Raw genomic sequence first — 11,035 nt, forward strand, 5'->3', positions numbered from 1 at the left:
ATTTTGACTCACCGGGCCTGGGTCGTGCCAGGAATCTGCACTTATAACTCAGACTCCAGGTGATTCTGATGGAGGTGGTTCGAAGACCAGGCTTTGAGACTCCCTGTTCTCTAGGTAACCTCTAAACAAGGGAGACAAAAAGTTAGACCTGGGTTGTTGACTGACCGGTGGCTCTCAGAGGGGTAGGGTAGGGAGGGTAGGAGGGAGGGAGATGCAAGAGGGAAGAGATATGGGAACATATGTATATGTATAACTGATTCACTTTGTTATAAAGCAGAAACTAACACACCATTGTAAAGCAATTATACTCCAATAAAGATGTAAAAAAAAAAAGGGGTAACCCAGTTCAAAAGTAGATTTTCCCTTTGTCCCAAGTGAGATCATGGGAAAACAACAATGACAACAAAAGCTGGTCCTGAACACATACTTATTTCTGGACATTTCCCAGAAGTATATTATTTTCTAATGATAAGTTATTTGTTTTTCTTCCTTTCTGTTAAGCACTTTTTTTTCAAAAAGAGTTTTATTGAGCCGTAATTCACGTACCATACAGTTCATCCATGTAAAGTGTGAAATTCAGTGTTTTTTAGTATTTTCACAGAGTTGTGCAACGATTACCACAATCAATTTTGAAACATTTTCTTCACCTCCACACCCAAAAGCCCGTGCCCATTAGTAGTCACTCCCCATTTCCTTCCAATACCCTACTACCCACAGGCAACCACTGATCTGCTTTCCGTCTCTATAGATTTTCCTATTCTGGGCATTTCATATAAACGCAATCCAGCACTATATGGTCTTTTCTGACTAGCTGCGTTCACCTGGCATCATGTTTTCAAGGTTCATCCATGTCGGAGCCTGTATCAGTAGTTTATTTCCCTTTACTTCCAAGTTATATTCTTAATGATGAATTTTAAAATGTTGGCGCCTCTCTTTTTCGTTAACATTTCTACAAATTGAACAATGTTATTTAAGGCCCAGGTGACTTTTCCATCCCCTTCCTTGGTGTTCTAACCACATATGAAAGTCCTCCGGGTTCCCTCCTATTGGCCTCTGCTTGGGATGACATGGCCCTGGTCTCTGTAGTCAATGCATCATCTAATCCTGAATGCAAGCATCTCTTACCACGGGCCTTCTCCTCACTTCTGACCTTCATCTTGGTCTACCTCTTTCCGTTTCATGTTAGAACGGGTGACGGGTATTCTCATCTGTGCTGACGACTCTTCCAAGACAGAGCCTCAGTCTTATTTATTTTTGTATTCTAAGTATCAAACTAGTTCTTGGCAAGTATGAGGTGCTTGGTTCATATTTACTGGATGAATGAATGAATGAACAAGTGAACCAAAGGAAGATACCTGCAGAAGCCGGCGTATACAGCGTGGAAGCCATTTCTCCCAGCAGGCTTTAGTACAGCAGTTTTAGCTTCTTCTGTTTGAAATGATTTGTTTGAAAGAGAGTGAGAATGACAATTTATAGAATATTAAACTGCATAAGCATGAAGTGGTTATTTCTGGGGGAGGGATGGCTTTTACTTATTCTTTCATTACAGACTTCAAAAGAAGAAAATGGTGTGATAATCGGTGATTTTTACTCTTATGGTTTTGAAGAGATTTTTCACATAAAGAAATATAAAAGGAGCAAATGAATAAATAAAAAGTACTGTTTTAAAATTGGATCTGAATACTAGGCTGGCTCTGGGTGACTTGGGTCAAATCACTTTTCCCCTCCGAACACAAACTCCCGGCCTGTGAAAGAAGAATGAGAAAACTTGCCGTGTGGGAATATTGTGAGGATTGAAAAGCATGGTGCCTGGCACAGAGGAGGCACCAGACAAATGCTATTGTGATTAGCAATAGTGATAACAGTAACAAATAGGAAAATGATAAACCAGGGTGTACACAGGTCTGTTCCATCTGGGACAGTCCTTGAATCCGATTTTATTTATGGCCTGTCTCCTTGTACTGGGTGGCTTAACATATTGATTCTCTGAAAATCCTGTGACTTAGCCCTGGAATGGAGGCTCTTTTAATAAACTCCACTTGTTGGGTGATTATGCAGAAGGCAGCTGTAATGACCCCGGTGACCAAAAGAAGCATTGTGATGACAGTCACTGCCATTTACTGAGCCCTTACTGGAGCTGCTTATGCCTTAATGCGATCCCATGAGATCTTATAATCCCCATTTTACAGATGAGAAAATGAGGCACAGATGAGTTAAATGCTTTAAGGCCATACAGCTGATAAGGGGCTTATACAAGATTCAAACCCAGGTCTTCTGCACCAGAGTTAGGGATCTCTTCATTAGACCTGATGCCTCTCAATTTGCAAATAATGTGGTACAAGATAATGGAGGGGGAGATGATGCAAAGGGGCACTGGGGCTTTGAAGAAAGGTTTACAGTTTCCCAATTTCCCATCTGATGCCTCATGTCATGCCCCAGTGGGTCCTAGAAGTCTTAGGATGAAGCGTGGTTACTTCTTGCTGCTGTCACTCATGCCAGGGGATTCTGTGAACTCTGACAAAGAATGCGGGCTGTGTAGGTAGGAGGGGTTGCTATGGATACCTGAGGATGCTGAGCAAAGGCCTACCAGTTGTCCCTCTATATCCAATCTCCCTTTCTTCCAGAGTAAAATGATTTTTCATAGAGCACATGGTTGCCTAGAATAAAGACTACATTTCCCACTCTTCCTTGAACCAATATGTGGCCACATGTCTGAGTTTTGGACAAGGGGATATGAGTGGCAACACTCAGTTTTTACTTCTGAGCAGAGCATTATGGTTTGCAAAAACAATTTCCTAGAAGGGATTCAGTTAAACTTGAGCTTTTTTTTTTCACCCAAACAACGGCCCTTTGCTAAATTTCACCGATGGTTGGTTTAAGGTCAGCCTCTGCTTGACTTAAAGTCAACGTGTATTTTTTTAAACATTTCTCTTTCTGGGCCCTACCCATGGAAATGTCCGAACGTGAGAGAAGGATGGTACCTTGTTCTCCTGCCCCCATGTCCATATATCTGACTTCTATTCAAAATTCATTTAAACTAATATTCAGTGAGCATCTACTATGTGCCATAGTAGTACTCAGCACATAGTAGTACATAGTAGTACTCAGCACATAGTAGATGTGCTCAGATGTAGATGTACTCAGCCTGCGGGCAGAATGAAGACCACGACACAGACATTATTCTCACCAAGCTAACACTCTAGTGGGGAGACTGACAAGCCAATGATATAACACAGGGTGGGAAGCAGGGAAGCAGAGGTTGCAGGGGATCCACAGAGGGACATTGAAGCCAGCTGTGGGATTGCGGAGGGCTTCCTGGAAGGAGTTTTGCCTAGGCTGAGTCTGACATATGGGAAGGAGCTGGCCAGGTGATGTGGAGAAAGAAGAATGTTTCCAGAGGAAAGGTGAGGAGAGAAGGCAGCTCAGCACTGCTGGAGGGGAGTGGGGTGGTGAGTGGAGGGAGATGAGACCAGAGGGCTGGGATGGGGTCAAGTATTTCAGGGTCTTCTCAGTCATTTTGGGCATTTCAGACTTACCCTAAGAGCAATGGGGGGTCATGGAAGGTTTTAATATGGGGTGATAAGATCAGACATAAAGTGTAGAACCTCCTCTGAATACAGCTCAGATGAGAGATTGGAGGGACGAAGGCTGCAAACAAGGACACTGATTCGGTAGCTATTTTAGCATATGAACATGCACACACATACACACACCTTTACTTGCAAGCACCAGGGAACGCCCACCATCAAGGGCTGGAAAAGAATGTCTTAGGCTATTCCACTGTTCACTGCCTTAGTTTTCTCATCTGTGGAATGGGAACCACCGCAGCTGTCTCTCAATGTCTCCCAGGATTTCTGAGAGAATGTAAAGGTCACGTGGTCAAAGCCTTTCCAGCTCAGCGTGGATCAGCACAAAGGGCTGCTTCTGCTCCATCTCGTTTCATTTCTTCCAGACCTTCAATCCCCAGCACGTGAAGCATCCCTGAGGGTTGCATATGGACAGGGCACTCAGGAAGGGCATGCAGATGTCAAGAAAGACAAGCATTATTTAGATTCCAAAGTTGAAACTAGGGTGGGGAATTGGGGCTTTACCCCCAACACTAAAATTTAGAAATTACAAAATTGGCTGGAGACTCCCAGGTAAGAGTAGGCATCCATCTGGCCTGGGATACCTTTGAATGGACAGTTCCACTGATTGGACGATGTATTCGTGCTTTTTGTCGTGGGGAGCCTGTGACTTTTCTAAGACTTCCGTAACAAGGTGGCACAGACTGAGTGGCTCAAACAATGGAAATATATTATTTTACATTCTGGAGGGTGGAAGGCCAAAATCAAGGTGTCAGCAGGGTTGGTTTCTCCTGAGACCTCTGTCCTTGGCTTGTAGATGGTGCCTTCTCCCTGTGTCCTCACGTGGTGTTCCCTCTGTATCCTTATCTCCTCTTCTTACGAGTATACCAGTCATATTGGATTAGGGCTCACCCTAATGATTTCATTTCACCTTAATCACCTGTTCAAAGACCCTGTTTCCAAAGACATTCTGATGTCCTGGAGATTAGAACTTCAGCATAAGAACTGGGGCGGGGATGGAATTCAGGCCATAGCAGTGCCCAAATGGCTTATTTAAATAGTGAGTATAAACAAACTGCCAGGAAGCCCAAAGGCTGTGAAAATTCCCGCTGAAGTTTTTCACCAGACTAAGAGTCCCCGACTGAAATAGATTTGCTGCTGCCTTGGTTGTGGCACCATCCACATTTTGCTGTTCGTCTCGGCTGCGATGCGCTGCTATAGAAAAGAGCTGATCTATACCCGTGCCTCTCTCTCTTTATCACTTTGCCAAACAAGTTTTGCTATGGCAACTGCTAACTGGGAGGAGATAACCCAGGGATGGCCAGTCAGCCCGTGCTCTTGTACCCTTCTCAATCTTGGATGGCAGACAGCCCCTGCTGTACTCTAGCTGCTGCATAGATCTCCAGAGAGGTGTTTATTGCTAATAGTTCTGAGTGTGTGTGTGTGTGTGTGTGTGTGAAAAGTGAGACCTTCAAGAAAGCAGCCTCGCAGGTAGTAGGGTCCCCCAAAAGGGGAAGCCACTCATTCATTGACTGACGAGCGCATTGGGTTTTCTGCCTCATGCCGACCTGCCCTCTGGTTATCTTGCAGCCGTTGCTTTGGTGATACTTCCTGGGAGATTTCAACAGGGCTCCTCCTGCCTCCCCTGCAGCTGGAAATAATGATCTTCAGACTTCCAATTCTCCTTACTCTCCTCTAGTCCTTTGAAGGTGGGTTTCATCCGTGGCGCCCCTTGGGGTTTGGAATCCAGGTCATTCACAGCAACCCCTCTGATGTGTCAGGAGCAGCGGTTAAGCTGGGGGTGGATGAGGCCGTAATTCAAAAGGATCTGACATTCAAAGAGGCATGTGACTCAATAACTCATCTGCCTGAGAACCATCCTCAGTGTCCCCAGGCCCCCTGGAGACTTTGTGAGGCAGGCCTGTGTGTGTGTGTGGTAGGGGGGCATGCAGAGCAGGGGGAGTTTGTTCAAGCCTCCCAGCATAACCCACATCCCTGTCGTGTGGTCCCAGGAGTCCTGAAGCCTCTGGAATCTGTCCTGAGTGCCAGGATCTCCTTTGAGGGTCTTCCATTTGCCTGGTGATGTCGGCTGTCAACCTTGTACAACGTTTGCCTGCCCAGCTCAGCTCCTCTGCCACAGTTTAGGAAACCTGTTAGTTGACAGACATAGCCTTAAGCAGTCCCTGTGGCTTCTTGGGCATCTGTCAAAAGCAAACTGTGTGCATAGAAGCCAACAGAGGTCCCGTGCCTTCTCCCTCTTGTGCTCGGGAAACCAGACGTGGCACCCGTGATGGGCACTTTAGATCCCCGGGCTGTTTCTCCCCCTCCCTCCTGGCCCCATTTGGATGTTTCTAGCATTTATTTTTCAGTCATTCATTCCACAAATATTTATTGAGCACCAATGGTGTGCTAAGTACAGTTTAGACTTACTGTAGTTTATTTTATGTGTCAACTTGACTGGGTCACAGCTGCCCAGACACTTGGCCAAACATTATTCTGGGGTGCCTGTGAGGGTGTTTCCAGATGAGATTAACATTTTCTTTGTTGAAGTATACTTGATTTATAATGTTGTATTAATTTCTGCTGTACAGCAAAGTGATTCAGTTATACATACATATATATATATATATATATATATTCTTTTCCATTATGGTTTATCTCAATATATTGAATATAGTTCCCTGTGCTATACAGTAGCACCTTGTTGTTTATCCGTTCTATATGTAATAGTTTGCATGAGATTAACATTTGAATCCATAAAGTGAGTTAAGCAGATTGCCCTCCCTGAAGAGGGTGGGCCTCATCTAATCAGTTGAAGCCCTGAGAGTACAAGAGGACTGACTTTCCTGTGAATAAGAGGGGACTCCTCCTGACTGCCTTCAAGCTGGGACATTAGTCTTCTCCCGCCTTTGGCCTTAGACTCAGACTGGAACTTACTCCACAGACTCTCCTGGGTGTCTAGCTTGCCAACTGCAGATCTTGGGACTTCTCAGTGTTCCTAACCTTATGGGCCAATTTCTTATAATAAATCAGTCTCTCTCCTTCACACACACACACACACACACAGTCTCTCTCTCTCTCTCTCTCTCTCTCTCTCTCTCTCTCTATATATATATATATATATATATATATAATTTAAACCCTATTGGTTCTGTTTTTCTGGAGAATGCAGACTAATATATCTGAGACCACAGAATTGAAATAAGCAAAGCTTCTTCCTTTGGGTGCTTACATTGTGTTTTGTGGGAGTGGGGTGGGGGGAGGCCTTACACTTGGTTTGTCATGTATTATGACAAATTTGTACACAATACTTTCTAACCAGAAAAGCAATTCCCTGAACACACACCTCCCTACCCACCCCTCACCCCAATCCCAGAACCCTGTCCTTGATGGGGAAGGGGTTATGAGGTGTGGGGATATATCTTTATACCATTTATCTTCTGCTTAAAGCAGGGTTCTTAACCTGTTTTGTGCTAGGAACCCCTTTGGCAATTCTATGAACCCCTTCCTAGAATAATGTTTTAAGATATGTAACATAAAATAGAGTTATGAAGAAATCCAATTATTTTGAAATGCAGTTCTCAAAGTATTTAAAAAATTGTGATGTAGTAGCAAATGTGCTCCTTTATTCACATGTTAAATAACATGATTTAGCAGTGGGTTTAATAACAATCGTGTTTCAAAATACTGATGAGCATAAATGATATTTTGGAATATCTATATTACCTGGACCATAATATGAAGAGATTGTGATTCCCATTGGTGACAAAGTCCCAGATACTACAAATGTTACGGTGATTTTTCGCCCACTGTCTTGATTTGCTAGGGCTGTTGTAACAAAGTACCACAAACTGGGTGGCTTGAACAACAGAAATGTACTATCTCTCCGTTTTGGAGGCTGGAAGCCTGAGACCAAGGTGTCAGCAGCTCCATGCTTCCACTGAAGGTGCTAGAAAGTGACCAAGATGGTACAATAATCTACACATACACTCCACATACTGGCACCCCCAAAAATGAAATACTTAAGAATAAACCTACCAGAATATGTACAAGATCTATATGAGGAAGACTACAAAACTCTGATGAAAGAAATCAAAGACGAACTAAATAAATGGAGAGAGATTCCACGTTCATGGATAAATAGACTCAACATTGTCAAGATGTCAGTTCTTCTGAACTTGATGTTTTTTTTAACATCTTTATTGGAGTATAATTGCTTTGCAATGGTGTGTTAGTTTCTGCTTTATAACAAAGTGAATCAGTTATACATATACATATGTTCCCATATCTCTTCCCTCTTGCGTCTCCCTCCCCCTCCGCCTCCCTATCCCACCCCTCTATCAAGCATCTCAATAACCAAAAAACAAACCACCCAATCCAAAACTGGGCAGAAGATCTAAATAGACATTTCTCCAGAGAAGATATACAGATTGCCAACAAACACATGAAAGAATGCTCAACATCATTAATCATTAGAGAAATGCAAATCAAAACTACAATGAGATATCATCTCACACCGGTCAGAATGGCCATTATCAAAAAATCTAGAAACAATAAATGCTGGAGAGGGTGTGGAGAAAAGGGAACCCTCTTGCACTGTTGGTGGGAATGTAAATTGATACAACCACTATGGAGAACAGTATGGAGGTTCCTTAAAAAACTAAAAATAAAATTACCATGAACTTGATTTATAGATTTAATGAAATCCCAATCAAAATCTGAGCAACTTATTTTGTGGATATTGACAAACGGATTCTAAAGTTTATGTGGAGAGAAAAAAAGATACAGAATAGCTAACATAATATTGAAGGAGAAAAACAAAGCTGGAAGACTGGCAGCATTCAACTTCAAAACTTACTATAAAGCTGCAGTAATCAAGACATCCTGTCCCACCTAAGGGGTTGGTATTTCCCTTCTCCCACATGAAAGGCTAGAGCTGACTGGAGTTGGGTATTTTCCTTTCCCCAGGTCAGTTAGGCTCTGATGAAACCTCAGAAGGTTAGGCTCTGATTAATCAATTTCTTCCAAGGGCAAGCTTTTTTAAGAAGAATAGAATACTCTGGCATATTCCAGAATGGTTCCTCTTCCCCTCCCCGCTGCTAGAAGCACAGGGGATTTTTTCCCCAATATTTACTGTAGGAACCTGGTCAAACTACTGGAGGTAAACCTCGCAAAACTGTGGGTGGCCCACTCTTGACCGTGTCCTTCTAGAGTTTTTACTCTCAGAGTTGTCTACACTGAGCCTCCAGTAATCCATCAATTGCAGTTTTGGTTTTCCTACCTCAGCTCTGGTTCCTGTGGTGATGTGCACTCCAGTCTCTGCTCCAGCAAAGCCATGACTCCCTGTGTTTGCCTATCTGTCCCTACAGTCTGAGGGCAGCCGTTTGCCCTGTGTCTTCCCCTCTCTTAGAGATCCAAGTAGAGTTTTTGATTTTTCAGTCTGTTCATCTTTTTATTTATTGTTAGTACAGAGTGGCAACTCCCAACTGGAAACTGAAAGTCCTGTTTCCCCTATTATCAATATTTTGTTCTAATGTAGAACATATCTTACAACTGATGAGCCAGTATTGACACATTATTATTAACTAAAGTTAATAAATTACATTAGGGCTCACTCTTTGTGTTGTACATTCTGTGCGTTTTGACGAACGTACAATGACAGGTATCCACCATTACAGTATCATACAGAATAGTTTCCACTGCCCTAAAAATCCCTTGTGCTCCAACTATTTGTCCCTCCCCCCAGCCCCCTGGCAACCATTGATCTTTTTACTGTCTCCATAGTTTTGCCTTTCCCAAAGTGTCACATATTGGAATCATATAGAATATAGCTTTTTAAAATTGGTTCATTTCATTTAGCCATATGCATTTAAGTTTCCCCCATGTCATTTCATGGTGTGATAGACCATTTCTCTTTTAGCTGAATCATATTCCATTGTCTGGGTGCACCATGGACTGAAGGATATCTTGCTTGCTTCCAAGTTTTGGCAATTATGAATAAAGCTGCCATAAACTGTTGTGTGCAGGCTTTTCTGTGGACATAACTTTGCAGATCATTTGGGTATATACCAAGGAGCATGACTGCTGAATTGTATGTTAAGAGTGTGTTTAGTTTTGTAAGAAAATGCTAAACTGTCTTCCAAAGAACTGGACCATTTTGCGTTCTCACCCACAATGAAGGACAGTTCTTGTTGCTCCACATTCCTATCAACGTTTGGTGTTGTGCTGTCAGTGTTCTGGATTTTAGCCATTCTAATAAGTGGTCTTAGTCCAATCAGGTTGCCATAACAGAATACCATAGACTAGGTGGTTTATAAACAACAGAAGTTTCTTGCAGTTCTGGAAACTGGGACATCCAAGATCAAGGCACCAGCAGAGTTGGTGTCTGGTGAGGGCTCACTTCCTGATTCATAGATGGCCATCTTCTCGCTGTGTTCTCACATGGCAGAGGGGGTGAGGGAGCTCTCTGGGGTCTCCTTTATAAGGGCAATAATCCCATTCATGAGAGTTCTGCCCTCATGACCTAATCAATCACCTCCCAAAGTCCCCGTCTCCAAATACCATCACACTGAGGATTAAGATTTCAATATATGAATTGGGGAGTAGGTGGGGACATGAACATTCACTCTACAGCAATGTGTGTAGTGGTGTCCCCTGGTTATTTTAATTTTCATTTCCCTAATGACAGATGACATTGAGCATCTTTTCACATGCTTAGTTTTCATCTGTATATCTTCTTTTCTTAGGTGTCTGTTCAGGTCTTTCGCCCAGTTTTTAATTGAGTTGTTTGTTTTCTTATTTTTGAGTTTTAAAACTTCTTTGCATATACCAGACCTTTATCAGATATGTATTTTGCAATTATTTTATCCCAGTATGGCTTCTTGGATATTCATTTTAGTTTGAATCTAAGTTTACAAAAATTAGATCAATTTAAAGAAAAAAATATTATGAAAATATAGGAAATCCCTATAGGAAACTACAGATGGTAGTTGCATAAAAATTTTGAAGAGAGTACACAAATGAAAAAAATTCAGGAAACACTTTTTTAGGTTAAAGTGTTTCTGTCTTTCACACACACACACACACACACACACACACATGCACGGGTCAAATTCCACCTCTCAGAACGTTTTTGTCTCAGCAGGTAACATTTCAGACTCCAGTTTACATAGCACAGATGGGTTATTATTCCAGCAGCTTGCACATCTGGGGAGTTCATGATTCCAAGTCTGTTAGAAACAATTTTTACCAAGGAGTACATGCACTACACACACACACACACACACACACACACACACATCATAACTTAAGTTTTAAGTCCAGTTGAAGGTGAAAGAAAGGAAACTGGTGGCTTCATTCAAAAATGCAATGCTTTAGTTTAACTGAATTCTCACTCATACACAAAGTGTCTTCCTTGGGTCTCCAAATTCTTGGATTTTCACACCATCTTTCCCCTTGCAAATTCACAG

At 42.4% G+C, this 11,035-nt stretch overlaps 1 long non-coding RNA gene across 1 annotated transcript in view; it reads left to right on the plus strand.

Annotated features, from left to right (window-relative positions):
* Positions 1 to 11,035, plus strand: part of LOC149747410 (uncharacterized) — a 186,887-nt gene that overhangs the window by 112,233 nt on the left and 63,619 nt on the right. The window lies entirely within an intron of this gene.

The sequence above is a fragment of the Delphinapterus leucas genome, chromosome 15, assembly GCF_059928025.1.
Source record: "Delphinapterus leucas isolate spDelLeu-1000000601 "Yukka" chromosome 15, BTC_Dleu_Yukka2, whole genome shotgun sequence".
NCBI lineage: Eukaryota > Metazoa > Chordata > Mammalia > Artiodactyla > Monodontidae > Delphinapterus > Delphinapterus leucas.